Genomic DNA, 6,000 nt, shown 5'->3' with positions numbered 1-6,000 from the left:
TTGAAAAGTAACCAACCTGCAGGTGTGTAGTCAAAGCCACCCATTATAATCACTGGATTACAGCTGCCTTTTCAATTGGTATTTTGCACTCCTTACTGTATTATTGATGAAGAAGCTCCTACCAGAACCCTTCAGGCATATTTGTACTCCTACAGCTGAAAGGCAATCATGTGTGAGCAGCCATCGAGCCCAAGTTTCTTTGTATTTCCTCCCATCAACCCACGTGGAGCTGGATTTTAGGTGACAGAAATCAAGGGAAGTAGAGACTGATTTACCACAACTAGGATTTCTCCCATTGGCCATAAACTTATCTGCAGACATCAAGTGGAAACCTACAGTTTTTCCTTTACATCTGTCACAAGGGGGAAGAAATCACCGAAACAATCAAAACCTGACTGTTTACACATGTTTTGTTTTATAAATGGACTTGTATAGAAAGTTGCAGCACTGTTGCACAGACAGCTCACATAGATCTCTTATCACAAAAGCCATATGTCCTCATTTCCTCATCTGCGGTAAAATGCAAGCAGCGGCACTTCGATAATTAGGAAGCTGGAGGTAAACCACTCAGCATCCAGCAGTAGGAAAGTGTATACGGGTGAAGGTTACAAAACACAAAACAGAGCAGTTTGGTTTCAAGCGGTGTCACTTGTCCATACAACTTTCCATTGCGTGACTGTGACTGTCGTTTGTGTGTTAACAAGCCAGTTCCTCCACAGAGGGGATACTGGAGAAACTGGAAGGGTCTGAGAGGTGCCTGATCTTCCCCATTTAGTTGCTCTGAGCTGGCAGCCTGGTTGCTCACCTTTGCTGGGCATTTATCCTTCCCTTGAAAAGGACTCAAAATCCAACCTCAAAATGCAGTGAACTGACCTGCTCCCATTTAAGTCCCTTTGATGCGATCTCCAGACACGTAGACAGGGAGAAGAGCATCCATGGATGGTCCTGTGAAAATCCTTCTCATCAGTTGGATGACACAATGGGGGATCCCCCGTTCCCTGCATGGAGATAATACGGTTTCACCTGGGAAGAAGGAGCAGAAGGATCTCACAGAATCACTCAGACATTTTTTTGGCTTCTCCCTTACCAAAAACTCAGACAACTGTCATCTGTGGCCATTGTTCAGCACTGGTAAGCCAAGCCAGTGTCACTCGCTAACTTCTAACTTCGCCCACATGGTTCCATAAAGCTACTCTGAGATGGATAAAAATTAACTGAGTGTGTACAATTAGCACAGCTGCCATTATGGCATGTCTGAGTACTTCCAATCTTTTCTTTTTTCCAAAAGGGAGACATTTCCTAAATTTCAGATCAGCCAGCAACGGTGAAATGCCCTTTTGCCCAGCTTGGTGTGCTTTGTGTAAGGGGTATTTATTTAATCCATCTGAAACTACATGAGAAAGGAGAGAAATATCCCGGTGGCGAGATAAGATGATTATCTTCCTGGCAAACAATAGGAACACGGTCAAAATTAAAAATAATTTGATTGCAAATAGGAAGCCTAGTAAAGCAGCAGGACCAGAGGAAACATGACTAATTTTTTTTAGCTTGTCTGAACTCACACAGCAGAGGTTTGCAAGAGCTATAACTTTGAAATATAGATCTGTAGAAAACCCATGGGGGGAGGATGGCAACAATCCAACTGCAATAGTACAATAGGGGCAAGTTAATGCAGCTGGTAGATCCAACCTGAATGGCTAAATAGCAACAGACAAAAGCTATTTTAGGTATAATTTGGCGGGGACTACAGTAAATATGATTTGGGGAGGAGTAGAGAAAGTGAAGGCTTTTTTCTTGACTCTTTTTTGGTTTCCACTCATTTGCCATTCTCCTTGGCAACACGTGGCCAGACCATGATGCCAGTGTCAACTGCAGGATCAGTACCAAGCTCTCTACACTGAGCCTGCGGGCCAATGCTTCATTCACATCCTTGGTCAATATTGGTTCTTCCCATCGCCAGCAAAGAACTTTACTTTCTGCAGAGGAAGGAGGAGGTGGCTGCAGAACCACAATGACTTTGGGGTTTGTCACCGAGAGAAAATTCTAATAGATGTGAAACCTGTACAGGGGCCCTTATAAAGGCATTTCTTTCTGATGATTACCCAGCAAAAATGTTTACATGATTCCCAGAAATACTGCATACTAAACTACTGCTCCCTTAAAACAAAACTCAACATTAACCAACCTCTATCCAGTGGGGATGTGAAGAAGAAAATGCTGTATAGGACAGCTGTTCCTCAGTGGCCATGGCAGGACTCTAACCTCTGTCCCAGACAGTGCTTGTATCTGCTGTAGACATGCTATTGAGCTGGGTAGGTACTGAGACTCACCCAGGCTGCAGTTCTTGTCCTGGATCACAGCCTGCATGTCAGAAATGGCCTAGTGACTATTGATTTAACCCAGCGGACAGTAACATTTGGATCTGTGTTTTTAAATGTCTAAGGTGATTTGACTGTATCCTTCTATAAATATTATTGTCTAGAATATTCTGTGCTTTAATTAGCATCGTTACAGATGGGTCTCTAATATGAAAGCAGTCAACACTCAAAATGCCCTGTGCGATAGTGAAGTGATGTTACGTCCATTTTAAAGAAGAAGAAATTCTGCTGCAGATAGAGGGTTGAAATGATCCATTCCAAGAACATAGGGAGAAGCATGTATCAGAACACAACAAAGACATGATGTTCCCAGGTCTAGTTGTGACCACAAAACCACAGTTTCTTTTTTTTTTTTTTTTTTTTTGCTTTAAAAGCCTTTTGAACTGAGATTTTTAGTCAACTGAGGGCTGAAGCAAATCCTTCGTTAGCTCCATTGAAGCCTTGTTGAATTACATCAGCCAAGGATGTGAGTACACTTAACTGATATTAAGCTACTTCAGTTGCAGTTATGCATGTCTGATCCTTTACCTGGGTAGATATTTTTTCTGGTAGTTTGAGGGCATAACATAAGTCAGATGAGAGTGTGTTACAAACCTGTATGACAGCCATAAGCAGTAGCTGACACTAGGTGCTAAGCAATATTTAAGCCACTTGGCAAACTTCAGACAGGTCCAGTAATTGTAGGTGGATGAGAGCTTGCAGAGGGTCATTAGGTTCCTGATGGAGGAAATAATGCTGAAAGGCAGAGGAGGAAATGACAGATTTAATGAATAGTGGTCACAAGCTGAACTACAAATAGCAATTGGTCTGTATGTTTTCCTACAAGAGCAATCATGGCAGAACCAAGGCTAGATGGTCCGTGCACAGTACTTGATGGCAAGACCCCTCCAAACCAGAAGGCATGACAAATGACACCAGGGAAAGGTCTCTGACCAGTAGGAAGAGTGGCTGTATTTATGGAGGCAGTGAACTGAACTCTTTGAGCAGGGCTATGTCCTACTTCCACCACAAAAGAGAGTGCCAAGTCTTCTGCAGTCAAAACATCAAAGCATTGTCTCTGGAATGGGAGGTCTTGGCATGAAAGGCAGGTTGCCACTGTTACTAATGGTTCAAAAAGCTGAAAGATAGATCTAGGTGGAGTATCAGATATGCATGAAAAGAAAGAGGTGTTTCATGCTGGTGGACAGGATTTAGTATGCTACTCAAATCTAAGAAAATGAGATTGTACTTGTCATAGTCAAAGAGACATTACAGCATATGCTTGGACACAGCAGGACTGGTAACAGAATCACTACAGTCTGTCTCTGAGCAGTGCTGCACTACATGTTGATCATGAAGGTTTTATGCTTTTATGAAAACAGCTAATGATGACACGATTCAAGATTCTGTAAAGGGCTCAGAGGGAGGCTCAGTAAAACATCAAATAATGATGTCAAACTTTTCATGCATGACAAGCGAAATGCAAAAGCGTCATTCTCACAGAGACTTAAAATAAGCAACAGTTGGGATTTGCTTCCAAAATGAAAGAGGAAATTATTCAGGCCAATTTGTTACTTTAGACACGTGTGAAACACCCATCTGAATGAAGATGGTGGTATGCATCATGAAGTTGGGCACAGATGCTTATGAACATGGTCATCGATGGATGACATCTCAAAGACTGTAATCAGTGATGCAATGACACAGCAGTGCTGGAGGCAAACTGTCCAGCAGACAAAAGCTTTGTTGACCTGGGGGAAGGTCATCAAATGTAAGCCTTTAACATAATCAAAACTTCTCAAAAGAATACACAGCCTATGTGTGATAGTCACCTTCTACCTTATTGTTTGCAGTGCCGCTCTGTGCATGGGTGGACCTGCTGCCGCTGTATCTGCTGTCTTAAACACTGTTCCTGTTCAACAGGAGGCTATCACTATTGAGGAAGACTTCTGCCTTCTCTTCCCCCAGTGCTTCATTGCAGCCTGTTTCTGTCTAGGAAAAAAAAGTGTTTATATGTTGTTGAACTTCCATCACAGCAAGCTAGCTGTAGAAAGGGAGAGGAGAGAGGAGAGAGGAGAGAGGAGAGAGGAGAGAGAAGAAGAGAAGAGAAGAGAAGAGAAGAGAAGAGAAGAGAAGAGAAGAGAAGAGAAGAGAAGAGAAGAGAAAAGAGAAGAGAAGAGAGGAAAGGAGAGGAGAGGAGGAGGAGGAAGCTTGGCCCACCTCCAGTTGCTCTGTCAAAAAAATGGCTTTCTAACAGATTTGTTCTGCATAAGCCATAAAACGAGAGCTTACTGCAGGGATGATGAGGTACAATTCTCTGGCTCTGTTATCCAAGATGGGTACAACAGAGTTTTCTGACTGTAACACTCAATTCCAGGAATAAACAAGAGATGATAAATGGCTTTAATGAGTGAAAAAGGACACCCAAAGCAGCAAGGGGAAAAGTACCGCTAAATGATTATTGACTTGGGAGTTGAGGTCTGTCCAACACCTGGTATCCCATGAGGTTGTCTCTGAGAAACAAAGGGATCACATGCCGCTGTTCACATTGCAAGAAGCAATTGCTAGATACTGTCTAGCCTGGTACCTGGGTTTCCCCTCGGTCTGGATAGTCCATGGCTATCCGATTCTTTTATTACAGGTCCCCTGTGGAACTTCATCAAAGTTCACAGACATCCCCCTGTGTCCCATGAATTACCTAACAACTTCAGGGCTCCAGGAAGGAAGCCGTTTCTTGGAGGATACTTAAAAGAACAAAAATGACAGTGGAAAGCTTGTTCCCCTCCATACTGGCATAGAGACTGCTGGTATTGCCGCACCTGTTGGCAATGCTTCTCTGCGTCCCAAAGGGAGAACGGAAAGCTGGAACACCATCTTGAGTAAAGAGACAGGTGTCAGTGGAAAAAATACAAAACTTTTGTTCTCATTGACTGTTCATCTGAATGGAAAATCCAGGCAAGGAGACAGGAGAGCCTGCAGTTCACAATGCCAAGTCTCCTGGTTTCTCATTTTAGAACAAAGTACTCCTCACCACCACTTTTCCTAAACGCCCCCACTACACGTATTTTCAGAGGATGATTTCATAAGGTCTCACAAAAGCAGCGACTGAGCAGACGTATGTGCGGAATGTAAGGAGAAATAACTGTGTAAGTAAAAAACTATCATCCTTTACTATCAGGGTAGACTACAGAGTGGATGCAATCAGCACTATTTTAGAAAGCACTGCCTTAAGCGTGCAACAGGATTTGTACTCTCCTGCAAGAGTGCAAAGGAAATAAAACTGACCTCCAACCACATGACAGAAAGGGTACAGTATTGGGTGTAAGGAGGTCAGAGTTCTGGGCCTGAGCAAACTGTTCATCCTTTACGGACATCTGTTTTTCCTGCCTGCTCTTGCTGCCTAGATCATCACATTTAACAGCCGTGTTAGTGCAGAGTCTGTCATGGTGCCCTTGCCACTACCGCAACGTTGGACAACTTGCATCCTTTACATCTATACAAATAGAAAACTGGCAGAGAGTCACTTGCTCTTAAGCCCACTTTTGTTTCCTCATTGGCACATCAAGAGTTTCAAATCTTCTCTCTTCTCTGCATTTATGTTGCAGAGGTTTCTGTTTGGTGGAAACCAGCCTTCCTTGCCAAT

This window comes from Aquila chrysaetos, chromosome 3 (genome assembly GCF_900496995.4).
Source record: "Aquila chrysaetos chrysaetos chromosome 3, bAquChr1.4, whole genome shotgun sequence".
Classification (NCBI taxonomy): Eukaryota; Metazoa; Chordata; class Aves; order Accipitriformes; family Accipitridae; genus Aquila; species Aquila chrysaetos.
Note: the sequence above shows the minus strand (reverse complement) of the source record.